Raw genomic sequence first — 16,280 nt, 5'->3', positions numbered from 1 at the left:
TTGATTATTTGGCTTGATGGTAATGGTGGATTGAGGGATATGTTGGGCTATGAGATTACAGATTGCTTCACATTTTTGCAGCTTCTCAAGGGTGCCTGGGTTTGTGCTTCCAGAAGATTCTTTGCCATTCTGGCGCCTCCAGCACGATACCTCCTTGAATTACATCTTGTCCTCCCCTGTGAACATTTAAAGTGATTGCTTGCTCTATAACACTCCAATTAATCTCAGTCACAGCTAGCATGTTCCCATGCAACCACAGCAGATGCCATACCTCCACTTTCACATCATTCCTTCCCATTGCTCCGGTGCTTCCACTCTTCCTAGGTAACATTTCTCATCAAAATCACATCATAGAAACTTTCCAGGAGAACTGATCTGTACCAAAGATACCAACATTTTGTTTATTTGTACTCTCTCAAATTAACTAGTCCAAATTACGCATTACATTTTCTATCAGCATGCAAATATGAAAGCATTCACTTCCACATATCAAAACATCTACACATTAATAAGTGTACCAGGGGAGTCGGTAGCATTCTGAGCGCAAATGCCCTCATCCCAGAAAACGGCTCTCTCCATTGTGACTCTGGTTGGTCCCAGTGAAGACCAGAGAGTTTCTTCATGTTATCCTGATAAAATGTACTGTTTATCACCTTGTTAAGTGCCTGAAATAGATCTGTTGAATGCATGGTCGCAACATTAATCACTTTTGCTGCTCCTCAGGATTCAAATCCAAGTAAATTGTCAAACTGGTCAAAAAGCAGAGGCATGCCAATCACTGGCACCCTGTGGTAGATGGCTTTGTAAATGCCATTGGTGCCACCATGAGAAACAAGGACTCATGTGTTGGAGTGTCCTAGCAGGTCGCTCTGAGGGATCTATTTTGCCAGTATTGTTTCCTATATTGGGGGGGATCAAGCCATCATGTCTCCAAATAGCTTTCTGGGGTACTTGAGCAAAAACTGCAGCTATATCCGTTGTGATCTGCATTGGCAATGGACCCCAATGACATCACAATAAGTCCGTGCTTCCCTGAGCTTTGGACAAACTCTTCAAACTCTGCTGCTAGTGGTCGGGCTGGTTTACACTGGAAGCCTCCAATGTACACGATATTTGGCATGATGGGTCTTGGGAATTCAAATACAAAATCGACTCTCATCAGCCACACATCAGCCCTCAGGAGGACTATCCCAATGTCCATATCTGGTCCCAGATACTGACGGCAAAGTTCATTGTAAATGAGCTGAATGAAACATTTAGAAAAAGCTTTCTGAATAAGATTTAGAATGATATCTTGTGTCCTTTGAAGAAAGGTCATTTTGTCTGTCAATTGTGAACGAGGGATTGAGATGTAGGAAGGTGGTGATGGGACAGAGAAGAAACGTGCTTCGCTACTGGTGAACCATCTTACATTATACACCAGCGGAAGTTTTAAGTAATAAGATATCGTTGCGCCAGTGCCAAAAGCAGGACCTGTAAGTACCAAGTCAAAGTTAGCACCTTCAAGTTGGTCTAAAACAACTTTGTTTTTTAATACTGCAACAGCCATTTGTCCAGCACATTGACAGTAATAGTACAGTGCAGACCACACCTGATATTGCAGCTGAAGAAATGCCCAAGGTGTCAATCCATACCTTAAAGCTGTCAGTATCTCTTGTAGATAATTTTGTATTGTTTTTTCTGTTTCTTTTTTTCCAACACATTTTTTCATTTGGACCACAATGGATTGATAAAGATCAGGCTATACTAAGATGTTGATGGATGAAGCACAGTGATGTTATGTCCATCAAGTTTCAGATCTTTCACCAGAATTCTCATATTGACCCAATGATTTCCATCAACAGGTACAGCCAATATATTAATTGCAGAAGGCCGTGTGCTCAGATCTTGTGCTGATCCACTGGCAGAAGTACTTGTAGACATAGTTAACCTCTCCCTGCTTCAATCTCAGGTTCCCACCTGTTTTAAGAAGACCACTATCATCCTGGTACCAAAGAAAAGCAAGGTAACATGCCTCAATGACTACCGACCAATGGCTCTGACATCCACCATCATGAAGTGCTTTGAGAGGCTGGTCATGGCACACATCAACTCCAGCCTCCCAGACAACCTCGACCCACTGCAATTCACCTATCACTGAAACAGGTCTACAGCAGATGCCATCTCCCTGGCCCTACACTCAGGAGCACCTGGACAGTAAAGACACCTACATTAGACTATTGTTTATTGACTACAGCTCTGCCTTCAATACAATAATACCAAGCAAACTTGTCACCAAACTTCGAGACCTAGGACTCAGCACCTCCCTCTGTAACTGGATCCTTGACTTTCTAACAAACAGACCGCAATCTGTGAGGATCGGCAGCAATACCTCCGCACGATTATTCTCAACACTGGTGCCCCACAAGGCTGCGTCCTCAGCCCTCTACTCTACTCCCTATACGCTCATGACTGTGTGGCCAGATTCTGCTCTAACTCCATCTACAAGTTTGCAGATGATACCACCGTTGTAGGCCGTATCTCAAACAGCGATGAGTCGGAGTACAGGAAGGAGATAGAGAGCTTAGTGGAATGGTGTCATGACAACAACCTTTCCCTCAATGTCAACAAAACAAAAGAGCTGGTCATTGACTTCAGGAAAGGGGGCTGTGTACATGCACCTGTCTACATCAACGGTACTGAGGTCAAGAGGGTTGAGAACTTCAAATTCCTGGGAGTGAACATCACCAACAGCCTGTCCTGGTCAAATCACGTAGATGCTATGGCCAAGAAAGTTCACCAGCGCCTGCATCTACTTCATCAGGAGGCCAAAGAAAATTGGTTTGTCCCCTTTGACACTCACCAACTTTTATCGATGCACCATAGAAGGCATCCTATCTGGATGCATCATGGCTTGGTATGACAACTGCTCTGCCCAGGACCGCAAGAAGCTGCAGAGAGTTGTGGACACAGCCCAGCGCATCATGACACCAGCCTCCCCTCCTTGGACTCTGTCCTTACCTCTCGCTGTCTTGGTGAAGTAGCCAGCATAATCAAGGACCCCACCCACCCAGGTCATTCTCTCCTCTCCTCTTCCTTCAGGTAGAAGATACAGGAGCCTGAGGGCACTTACCACCAGACTTAAGGACAGCTTCTACCCCACTGTGATAAGACTATTGAACGGTTCCCTTATGCGATGAGATAGACTATGACCTCACGATCTGCCTTGTTGTGACCATGCATCTTATTGCACTGCACTCTCTCAGTAGCTGTGACACTTTACTCTACTGTTATTGTTTTTACCTGTACTACATCAATGCACTCTGTACTAACCCAATGTAACTGCACTGTGTAATGAATTGACCTGTACAACCGGTATGCAACACAAATTTTTCGCTGTACCTCGGTACAAGTGACAATAATAAACCAATACCAATACCAATTGCACTAAGAACACAAGTGGCCAATAATCTATTTTCCCATTTGGACTGTTTAATATTGAGAGTGAGTGATCTCCAAGTTCTGCTGGCAAATTGAAAACTGGTTTTGGTGATAACAACATCAACTCCTCTGGCAGCGCTTTCCAGATATCAACTACTCTCTGTATAAAAGAACTTAGCCCCAGATCATTTTGAAATGTCCTGCCGCTTGGCAGCAGGTTTGGACTCAGGTCAAGACCTTGCTGACTGCCAATGCATTTTTTTCCAAAATACGGTTTATTTGTAAAGTTTGCAAATAAATAATACAGTACATTCACAGTACAAATCATTTCGCTTACTTCTACAATTCACATTACACCTACACGGCATGAATTGTTCTTTTACATACATACAGTACATAATTTGGTAATGTGATACTTTTGCTACAGCTTCACTCCTTGATTACTGCAGACTGGGGCTTCAACATAAAGCATATCAGGTGTGCAGTTTCAAAAGCTTTTGTATGTGAAATCATTTAAATTCTATTGGTGACCAGATTATGACAAGACCGTAGCAGATTTCATTACAATGAACCATGGAAAGGGAGGTTTATATATGACCCTACTCTTCTCAACCAGCAAGATTACCAATTTCAGTATCCCTTATATGGAGTTTGAGATTATTGCTCAAAAGTGGTGCTAAAGGCAGGTGGTGGGTGGTGATATATTGTTCTAGGTCTGCAACATTCAGAGAAACAGTGGAATACATGAATACCCTTTCCCCTCACCAGTGCCCAAATTAACTTTGAGAGGGGATAAGTGGTCAGCTCACACCCCTCATGTAACCCCTTTTAAATATAATTTCACAGATATTTTTGGAGAATGCTGATCGTTCTTGATGTAACTGCCCATCAGGAAGTTTGGGACTTACATTTATGTTTTGGTTCAATCATTTTATGACGTTTAGTTTCAAGTTTGATTCTACGAACCTGCAATGTTGTTTTCCATTTTTGATTCTATGAATGTTTGTGAACATGAGCAACATTCCAGCTGTCAGCCTCAGAGCCTTGGAGTCATAGAGTTGTACACACAGAAATGGTTCACCATATCCATACTGACATTTTTGTCCGTCTACACTAATGTCTGTGTAGATCAGTCAAATCTGATTAGGTATTCCCTCCCCAAACCCTGTTTCGAAGAGCATGTCCATTATGTACACATGCTATTTTCAGTCAAAAGCTCTCTCTTGGTTCAAGCTCATTAGGCAAGCATCTGCCCCTCCTGCCCTGCAGGCAGGCATTCATATCTCTGAGAAGTGCAAAGTGGTGAAGTACAGTGCAGGACCAACCTTGGTGAATCACCAGCCCCAGATCAGACTCAACTCAATTTCTACAGATGTGTAGTAGAGAGCATTCTGACTGGTTGCATCACCGCCTGGTATGGAGGCTCCAACGCACAGGATCGAAAGAGGCTGCAGAGGGTTGTAGACTCAGCAAGCTCCATCATGGGCACAACCCTCCCTGCCATCGAGGATATCTTCAAGAGGTGGTCCCTCAAGAAGGTGGCATCCATCATTAAGGACCCTCACCACCCAGGACATGCCCTCTTCACGTTACCACCATTGGGGAGGAGGTACAGGAGCCTGAAGACACACACTCAACATTTTAGGAGCAGCTTCTTCCCCTCTGCCGTCAGATTACTGAATGGTCCATGACCCCATGAACACTACCTTGTTATTCCTCTTTTGCACTATTTATTTTTGTAACTCATAGTAATTTTTACTTCTTTATGTTTTGCATGGTACTGCTGCCACAAAACAACAAATTTCAGAACATATATCGGTGGGAATAAACCTGATTCTGATTCTAACAATGACCCTGCACAGAGTATTGAAATCCACATTATGCAATGAGTTCACCAACTTCTTATCTCTTCAATCTGCCCTTTTCAGTTATAGACAAGGGCAGCAATGCCCTTCCTTGTGGATTCTGACATGCTGCAAGCTAGACACCTGATGTTCTATGCTTCCAGCAGATCTGGACTGATCTAGTCCCACAGAGCCGAGTACAAGCCAGCATATCCAAGGGTTTTACTTGTCGTGAAGGAATGGAAAAGCAGCCAAGATAATCGAGGACCCGTCCCACCCCAGTCATCTCTCTTCTCCCCTCTCCCATTAGGCAGAAGATACAAAAGCTTGAGAGCACGTAACACCAGGCTCAAGGACAGTTGCTATCCTGCTGTTATCAGGCTCTTGAATGGACCTCTCATATGCTAAATGATGAATTCTTGATCACCCATTCTACCTTGTTGTGGTCCTTGCACTTTATTTATCTAACTGCACTGCACTTTCTCTGTAACTATAACACTACTATGGATTCTGTTTTTTCTTTGTACTACCTCAATGTACTTATGTATGGCATGATCTGTCTGGATAGCATAAAAACAAAAGCTTTTCACTGTGGCTCAGTACATGTAACAATAATAAACCAATACTAATGGAAAAACCCTGGCAGGTATGTCCAGGAGTTAATGGTTGATTCAATCTGTCCAATCAATAACAACATTGTGTTGCAGGCTGGCCCATGGAGGAGGCTCTGGATCAAAATGTTCTGAGACAAACAGTGTGACTTGCTGGCTCTTTATCTCTTGAAGCTCCTCCACAACAACTACCCCCTTTGACTGCAGAAGGCACAGATAGTGCATGCATTCCTGAAGTAAGTGCATTTTTCATGCAGTGTCTTTTGCTTTCTAAACACCTCTGAGGAAGAAGAACCTCGTTATGTTCACCTTGACTGCTACTCAGCTGTGAACTGGGGAAATCAAAGAAAAATATCATGGTTGTCCAACCTCTATAATCCCTTTTGAGGTCTTCATTGTTTTCCAGAGTCATCAGTTTCAATTGCAGCTTCCATAACCCTTACCCAGCCTTCTGGTCTTCCTGTAGGTGACCATCGGCCAGTGGGAGGCAGTGGTCAGAAAATACCAGTGCGGCATTCGGGGATTTGACCCAATAGGAAGTTTATTTACTTAGGACCTTTTAACATAGCAAATGCTTAAAGTTTACTTTACAAAAGCTTTATCGAACACAGTCGATGACCAAAATCTTAAGTATTAAAATAGGTTTTAAGGAGTATCTTACAAGAATCATTTCATAGAAAATTTTCAATGAAGAGACCACATAGTTTCTGTGCTGGGCATAAAAGTAGCTAATTTACTTAATCCCGCCTTCTAGCTCACTACACCATACGAATGTGATGAGTGTTTCTGCCTACACCAGTCTTTCTGGCAGTGAATTCCAGACTCTCACCACCCATTGTGTGAAAAAAAATTCTCCATCTCCCTTCTACATCTGAGCTGGAGAGGTGTAGCGTTTTGGGAAGGAATTCCAGAGTTTAGGACTTTAGTAACTGAAAGCAATGCCACCAATGGAGCAACTAAATTCAGGAATGAGCATGAAGCCAGTAGAGGATAAGCACGTAAAGCTCAAAGGAATGACGGAGATAGGGAGCAACCAGAAAACAAGGATGAGAATTTTTAACATGGAGACATGATTTGACCAGGAGACAGTGCTGGTACCTGGGTGCCGGACGCACTGTTATGTTTGTGGAATGGATGTGTAAAACCAGTGTGGCCTGAATTTGGAAGATCACAAGAAATTAGGAGCAGAAGCAGGCCACCACATCCCTCAGACTTGCCTTACCATTCAACATGATCATGGCTGATCTGCCTCAGATGTCAACTCCTCTTCTGTGCCGGTTCCACATAGCCCTTAATTCCTCAACCGATTGGCAAGACTGCACTTGGAATATTGTGTACAGTTTTGGTCATCCAGTTATAGGAAAGATGTTATTAAACTAGAAAGAGTGCAGAAAAGATTTACCAGGATGTTGCCTGGACTTGGGGGTCTTGAGTTACAGGAGCGGTTGCGTTGACTAGCACTTTATTCCCTGGAAATCGGAGATTGAGGGGTGACCTGATTGTGGTTTATAAGATCATGAGAGGCTTTGACAGGGTGAAAGCACATAGTCGTTTTTTCCAGGGAGGGGGTGCTAAAACAAGAGGCCATTCATTTAAAATCAGAGGCAAGAGATTTAAAAAGGACATAGGGAAAGCTTCTTCACACAAAGGGTGGTGCATATTTGGAATGAGCTGCCAGAAGTAATGGGTGAGGCGGGCAAATTAGCAGCATTTAAAAGCCATCTAGATAAGTACATGGATCAGAGAGGCTTAGAGGGCTATGTGCCAAATGCAGTAAGATGGGACCAGCTCGCTGGGCAACACAATCGGCATGGGTGGGTTGGACTGAAGGGCCTGTTTCCATGCTGTATCACTCTATGACTTTATAAAGAGCAGTGTGCCTTCCTATCTGTGGTGGTGTGGTGTGGGGGGGGGTGGAGATAGGAACTGTCGATGTTTCGGGTCAAAACCCTGGGGACATGTCGAAATTCCCCCCACAGGTGCTGCTCCGCCCACTGAGTTCCTCCTGCAGACTGTTTTACTTTCTCCAGATTCCAGCATCTACAGTTTCTTGTGTCTCCGTCCATGCTTTTGCTACTTACTGTGCCTGCTACTAACTTTTCCAGTTTCATCATTGTATTTGTTGTGTGATAAGTGGCGTGTTTACAATGCTACAAAAGCTTTACTTCTCTGTTTGGAGTTAGACTGACAGGTTTACAAAAATAGAGAAGTGAGACAATGTTTCTCTCCCGAAAATTTACATGATGACTGCCCCCATTGTCCTTTTGTCTTCCAAAGTTCTTGTGTTGCAAGGTAAACACCTAAATCTGCCTTCCAATGTTCCCCCAAGCTTCTTTCATTAAGAAAATGGGAAACAATCTGGATGACAAAAGCAGCCAATCGAGCAGCATTCGATCGCAGGCACTATCTTGGCAAGTTTGCATAAAATAATTCATTTTTACATGTTTACATGTTTTACAAGCAGCGGAGTTACAGTCTGCAGTGCACTTCAGAAAACCAATACGGGCCTGCAGTGGCACCCTTTTAAAAGTTAGACTGCCCTTTGATTGTTTCTGATAAAATTCAGATGCCCCTCCGCCCCCCCATTTGTAAGATGTGCTCAAGGTTTTTTGGTTTGGTGATCAGGCCGTTTGTTATTTTGTCATTTCCTTTCATCTAAATCCTGTACTTTCTAAAATTCTTAAATCAGAGTCGGTTAACTTACCTTCGAACACTGTTCTCGATAGCTTAAGGAGGAAGGGAGAGTTTTTTTATTGTCAGTGCATTAATATCCAGTCCAGCTCGTGGGTTTTATTTATTCTTAACATCATTGTTTTCTGAAATGAGTTCCTTCCACACCCACCTCCCACTCACAGGTTCAGCTAATTCTTTGAATGGTCTGATTTGCTCTCATTTTTGTGTAAATAGATCACTGTGTGGACAATCTCTTACCTCAAATGGAAATACTGCAAACGTTGGAAATCCCATACAACGATGGAAAATTCTGGAAATACCCAAGTTGATTTCCTAGCTCTGATCAAAGGTAAAAAGCAAATCACCACAGATGCTGGAAATCCTAACCAAACAATAGAAAATGCTTTCAATAACCATCCATAAGAATTTTTCAGTGGGTGTATACATGTTACCCACTTTTGTTCTGAATATAATTTTGATGAAAAGTCATTGATCTGAAATAGAACATAGAACATAGAAGTGTTCAGCACAGGAACAGGCCCTTCAGCCCACAATGTTGTGCTGAATTAATTAAATACCTGACTAAACTAATCCCTTCTGCCTACATAATGTCCATATCTCTCCATTCTCTGCACATTCATGTGCCTATCTAAAAGGCTATTAAATGCCTCTATTGTATTTGCCTCCACTATCACCCCTGGCAGCACGTTCCAGCACCTACCACTCTATCTTCTTTGAACTTACCCCCTTCACCTTAAATGCATGCCCTCTTGTATTACACATTCCGACCCTGGGATAAAGATACTGGCTGTCCACTCTATCTATGCCTCTCATAATCTTATCAGTTTCCATCAGGTCACCCCTCAGTCTCTGCCACTCCAGAGAAAACAACCCAAGTTTGTCTAACCTCTCCTCATAACACATGTCCTCCAGTCCAGGCAGTATCCTGGTAAACCTTTTCTGCACCCTCTCCAAAGCCTCCTCATCCTTCCTATAATGGGGCAGCCAGAATTGAGTTCAATTCTCCAGATGCAGCCTAACTAGAGTTTTATAAAGCTGCAACATAACTTCCCGACTCTTGAACTCAATGCCTCGACTAATAAAGGCAAGCATGCCATGCGTCTTCTTTACCACCCTATCAACCTGTGCAGCCACTTTCAGGGAGTTATGGACTTGGACCCCAAGATCCCTCTACATCAGCACTGTTAAGGGTCTTGCCATTAACAGTGTACTGTCCCTCTTCATTTGATCTCCCAAAGTGCAAAACCTTACATTTGGCCAAATTAAACTCCATCTGCCATTTCCCTGCCCATATCTGCAACTGATCTATATCCTGCTGTATCCACAACACCACCAATCTTTGTATCATCTGTGAGCTTACTAACCCCCCCCATCTATATTTTCATCCAGGTCATTTATATAATCACAAACAGCAGAGGTCCCAGTACGGATCCCTGTGGAACACCACTAGTTACGGACCTCCAGCCAGAATAGCTCCCATCAACCCCTACCCTCTGTCTTCTATGGGCAAGCCAATTCTGAATCCAACCAACCAAGTTACTGTGGATCCCATACATCTTAATCTTCTGGATGAGCCTACGATGAGGGACCTTGTCAAACACCTTACTAAAATCCATTTCGACAAAATCCACACCTCTACCTTCATCAATCACCTTTGTCACCTCCTCAAAAAACTCAACCAAGTTAGTAAGACACAACTTGCTCCACACAAAGCCATGCTGACTGTTCCTAATTAGGCCATGGTTTTCCAAATGCTTATAAATCCTATCCCACAGAACCCTCTCCAATAGCTTCCCTATCACTGACATGAGACTCACCAGTCCATAGTTTCCAGGATTATCCTTATTTCCTTTCTTGAATAACAGAACAACATTAGCTACTTGGCAGTCCTCTGGGACCTTGCCTGTGGCTAGAGAGGACATGAAGATCTTGGTCAAGGCCCCAGAAAAATCATTTGTTGCCTCTCTCACTAACCTGGGGTATATCTCATCATGCCCTGGGGACTTATCCACCTTAATATTCTTTAAGAGACCCAACACTACTCTTTCTTTATCTCCAAATGCCCTGGCATATTAGCACACTCCACACTGATCTCCCTATCCTCAACATCCTTCTACTTGGTAAATACTGATGCAAAGTACGCATATAGGACCTCTTCCCACATACTCCGCCTCCAAGCACATGTTCCATCCTTTATCCTTGAGTGGTCCTACCCTTTCCCTAGTTATCCTCTTGCTCTTGATGTATGTATAGAATCCTTCGGGATTTTCTTTAGTCCTACTTGCTAAGGACTTTTCATGTCCCCTCCTTGCTCTCCTAATTCCCCTCTTGAGTTCTTTTCTAGCTTCCATACAATCCTCAAGGGCTCCACTTGATTTTAGCTTCCTAAACCTTACATGCGATTCCCTTCTCTTCTTGACCAAATTCACCATCTCTCTCAACATCCAAGGTTCCCTTACCTTCCCATCTTTGGCCTTCCTTCCTACTGGAACATACTTGTCCTGTACTCTGTACAGTTGGTTGTTAAACACCCTCCACATGTCAGATATGAACTTGCCCAAAAATTGTTGTTCCCAATGAACTGTGCCTCGTTCCTGCCTAACATTTTTGTAATTTGTCCTGCTCTAATTTAATACTCTCCTGCAAAGTTCATATTTATCCTTATCTATAGCCATTTTAAAATTTAAGGAGTTGTGCTCACTGTTCCCTAAGTGTTCTCCCATTGAAACGTTAGTCACCTGACCAGGCTCATTTCCCAACGCCAGGTCCAGTATGGCTTCTCCTCTCATTGGACTATCTACATATTAAGAAACCCTCCTGGATGTACCTAACAAATTCTGCCCCAACAAATCCTCTTGCTCTAAGGAAGTCCCAGTCGATATTGGGGAAGTTGAAGTCACCCCTGAAAACAACACTGTAGTTTTTACACCTTTCCCTGATCTGCCAGCATATCTGCTCCTCAATGTCCCGGTGGTTATTCAAGGGTCTGCAGTATAATCCCATCAGAGTGATTGCACCTTTCTTATTTTTGAATTCTACCCACACAGACTCAATGGATGAGCTCTCTGTTATGCCGCCTCGGAGTGGAGCTGTGATATTGTCCCTAAATAATAGTGGAACTCGCCTGCCCCCCCCCCCCCCACCCCCCAACACCTCTCTTACCTCTCTCTACCTTTTCTAAAACATTGAAACCCTGGAACATTTAAGCATCCAGTCTTGTCCCTCTCTCAACCAAGTCTCTATAATGGCCACAACCTCATATTTACTGTTTTACTCTTTACTCTTTATATTAATATTAATTTATATTATATTAATATTTACTCTTTTCTCTATTTGTACAAATGTTCTTTGACCTACCGAGTTATTTCCAGCATTCTCCGTTTCTGGTTCAGATTTCCAGCAACTGCAAGGGTTTACTTTTGATCTTTCATCAGAACTGGGAAAATTCAGAACTAAACAGGTCTTAGGGTGACAGCAAGGGAGAGAAGAGAAACAAACTAAACAATAACAAATCTGCTAATGGTCCACAGAATAAATTGGTAAATTGGCAAATTGATTTATTATTGTCCCATATACCGAGGTACAGTGAAAAACTTGTCTTGCATATTGTTCACACGGATCAATTCATTACACTTTGAGGTTATACAAGGTAAAACAATAACAGAATGCAGAATAAGGTGTTACAGTTACAGAGAATGTGCAGTGCAGGTAGACAATAAGGTGCAAGGCCATTACAAAGTAGATTGTGAGGTCAAGAGTCCATCTTATGTTACTAGGGAACCATTCAATAGTCTTATAACAGAGGGATAGAAGCTGTCCTTCAGCCTGGTGGTACGTGCTTTCAGGATTTTGTATCTTTTGCCTCATGGAAGACATGAGAAGAGAGAATGTCCAGGGTGGGTGGGGTCTTTGATTATGCTGGCTGCTTTACCGAGGCAGCGAGAAGTATAGACAGAGTCCATGGAGGGGAGGCTGGTTTCTGTGATGTGCTGAGCTGTGTCCACAACTCTCTGCAGTTTCTTGCGGTCACGGGCAGAGCAGTTGCCATACCAAGCCGTGATGCATCCAGATAGGATGCTTTCTATGGTGCATCGATAAAAATTGGTGAGGGTCAAAGGGGACATGCCAAATTTCTTTAGCCTCCTGAGGAAGTAGAGGTGCTGGTGAGCTTTCATGCCCATGGTATCTGTGTAATTGGACCAGAACAGGCTATTGGTGATGTTCATTCCCAGGAACTTGAAACTCTCAATCCTCTTGACCTCAGCACCATTGATGTAGACATGAGCATGTGCACCGCCCCCCTTCCTGAAGTCAATGACCAGCTCTTTTCTTTTGTTGATATTGAGGGAAAGGTTGTCATCATAACATCATGTCACTGGGCTCTCTACCTCCTTCCTGTACTCCGACTCATCGTTATTTGTGATATGGCCCACTACAGTGGTATCATCTGCAAACTTGTAGATGGAGTTAGAGCAGAATCTGGCCATGCAATCGTGAGGATCACTCCATTTTGAAATTATATTATTTAGATGGGATATCCTCAGTGTGAAAATGTCTCTACGGGGCACCTGATAGATGGTCCTATGAATACTGTCATTAACAAATGTATCTGTGACAGGTAGATTGGTCAAGATGAGCTCAAATCATTATTCAATCATGTTGGATCAGCATCATCTAATGTAGGTGCAACCTGGGCTCAGCGAGCTCGGTCAATAACTAGCTTCATACAACTCAACATAACTAAGCTAACAAAAATTCCAGAATGCTTTGTGAAATTTGGTGAAAAAAATGACCTTTTAAAATCAGGACTCTGCAACAGAAAAGTTACTGACAAGCATTTTATAGCTTTTCATCCAATTGTAGCTTGCTGTAACACAGCAAAACATCTCAAGGTGTTTCATAAGAGCATTGACAATTCTTCAAGCTATCGCATAGAGACGCTAGGGAAGACTTTCAAAGGAATGGTCAAACATCTTAAAGGTGGCCAGAAGCAGAAAGATTTATAGAATTTCACACCAGATATGGCTCAAAAAACTAGACTTGGACATTTCATATGAAAACTGTTAGTCCTCGTGACCTCCAGCTACACAATGAAAAGAGATATCACAATCTTCTGCCATGTAAACATTATTTTGCTTAAACTATACTATATGATTTCTATCAGTGCTATGCCTGAAAGTCATCCTGCTTTATACTTCTGGTGCTACCTCAAGTTTAGCCCCTGTAGTGTTGATTGTCATAAGCATCCCTCTAGAACTAAGCCGATGCTAGCAGGGGAAAGAAGTCCTGTGATCTCAAGGTTATTGATGGCCCACTCTGAGCAAGAGGAGGATATAATTCCATCTTGATTAGCAGTACAACCTCTGCTACCACCCATACTGGAACTGGAATTGAAATTGGTTTATTATTGGCACATGTACTGAGCTACAGTGAAAAGCTTGTCTTGCATCCTGTTCATACAGATCAATTTATTGCACGGTGCATCGAGGTAGTACAAGGTAAAACAATAACAGAATGCAGATTAAAGTGTAACAGATACAGAGAAAGTGCAATGCAGGTAGACAATAGGTGTAAAGTCATAACGAGGTAGATTGTGAGGTCAAGAGTTCATTTTATCATACTAGGGAACCATTCAACAGTCTTATAACAGTGGGATAGAAGCTGTCCTTGAGCCTGGTGGTATGTGCTTTCAGGATTTTGTATCTTCTGACCAATGGGAGAGGGGAGAAGAGAGATTGTCCAGGGTGGGATGGGTCTTTGATTATGGTGGCTGCTTTACCGAGGCAACAAGAAGTATAGACAGAGTTCATGGAGAGGAGGCTGGTTTCCGTGATGTGCTGAGCTGTCTCCACAACTCTCTGCAGTTTCTTGCAGTCACAGGCAGAGCAGTTGCCGTACCAAGCTGTGATGCATCCAGATAGGATGCTTCATATGGTGCATCGATAAAAATTGGTGAGGGTCAAAGGGGACATGCCAAATTTCTTTAGCCTCCCGAGGAATTAGTGGCACTGGTGAGCTTTCTTGGCCATGGTGTCTACATGGTTGGACCAGGACAGGCTGTCGGTGATGTTCATTCCTAGGAACTTGAAGCTCTCAATCCTCTCAACCTCAGCACCATTGATGTAGATAGGAGCATGTGCACAGCCCCCATCCTGAAGTCAATGACCAGCTCTTTTGCTTTGCTGACTGAGGGAAAGGTTGTCGCTATGACACCATGTTACTAAGTTCTCTATCTCCTTCCTGTATTCCGACTCATCATTATTTAAGATATGGCCACTGTTGTGGTATCATCAGCAAACTTGTAGATGGAGTATATGATCTTAATGCAAGTGGAAGCAGTGCTATTGCGCTTAATATAGTTGCAAACACCAAGAGAAATGAGCCCCACCCCAGGTTAACATTTCACTCTCTCTTAACAGACTAAACCAGATCAGACCCTTGGCTATATGCCTGAGGAGCCAACCCACAAAGTATAATGGTAAGAATGACCTGCTGGAGTTAAAACTATCCCATACCTTCCCATGGAGCTCCTTGATGAGGCATCATACCAACCCTCCCACTGTGCATTCATCAAATTACATTTAAGACTATTCATAATTGAATTCACCCTTGAAAAACATACTTCCACAAGTTTGCAGTGTCATGCGAATGGGAAAATATTTTGCATAAGATAAAGCAATAACAACTAATGAAGCTAACATTCTTTTCTCTTTGGTGAGGTTATTCACCCTCTCAAATTGACAACCACTGAACTTGGTTTTACTGCTACTGTTTATGTGTGGATAAAGGTTAATTATTAATTGTCATACTGATTTGTGAATAAAGTCATTTAAAAAAACTCAGTGAGAGCTTCCCATTTCTGAGATGGAAGTTCTCTCGATAGCACACTCTGTGTCCCATCCCTAGATAGCCTTTGCTCCACTGAAAGCACAGAAGTTTGACTTTCTGTTAAACATCAGCACAAAGTCAACTCTACTTTTAGGAACAATTTGTTCCTCCTCATTTCACATGAACTTTGCTGTTATTTACAGCAGCAAGAATTGCAACATGAGACAAAGTTGGAAAACTAAAATCAGTCAAAATAACACTGGCAAATTTCATTTGTGCTGACACCTACAAGGGGAACAAATATTTGTTTTTTTTAACATTTTGTTTGTTCCCCCAATCTGCATGAAGTCCTAACACATTTAATCCTCAGAAGGGTTCATGTTAGTTAATTCAGTTCTAATACCACCCTAAAATCCAGTCACAATACTGACAACTTGGGCTTGAAGTTTTCCTTAGCCAAAATGATTTAGAGAAATGCAGACACTAAGAATGTGCTCCTTTACCATATATTGTTCTTTATTCCATGTACATGACAGTTATAAGAGTCATAGAGTCATACAGCATGGAAACAGGCCCTTCAGTCCAACCCATCCATGCCGACTGTGTTGCCCAGTGTGCTCGTCCCATTTGCCTGCATTTAGCCCATATCCCTCTAAATCTTTCCTACCTATCTACCTATACAAACGTCTTTTAAATGTTATTGTACCTGCCTCAACAACTTTCTTTGGCTGCTCATTCCATATACGCACCACTCTCTGCCTTAAGAAGTTGCCCCTCATGTCTCTTTTAAATCTTTCACCTCTCACCTTAAATTTATGCCCTCTAATTTTTAGTTCCCCTTCCCTGAGAAAAAGACAATATGCATTCACCCTATCTAAAGCCC

The 16,280-nt window shown here is 42.6% G+C and overlaps 1 pseudogene; it reads right to left on the bottom strand.

The window, feature by feature from the left end:
• Positions 1–719: 719 nt before the first annotated feature.
• On the bottom strand, positions 720–1,549 carry LOC127583878 (UDP-glucuronosyltransferase 2B1-like; annotated as a pseudogene).
• Between the last annotated feature and the right edge of the window lie 14,731 nt (positions 1,550–16,280).

The sequence above is a fragment of the Pristis pectinata genome, chromosome 28 (genome assembly GCF_009764475.1).
Source record: "Pristis pectinata isolate sPriPec2 chromosome 28, sPriPec2.1.pri, whole genome shotgun sequence".
In the NCBI taxonomy this organism is placed as follows: Eukaryota; Metazoa; Chordata; class Chondrichthyes; order Rhinopristiformes; family Pristidae; genus Pristis; species Pristis pectinata.
The sequence above is the reverse complement of the archived record's forward strand: the minus strand, read 5'-3'. Positions and strand labels throughout refer to the sequence as shown.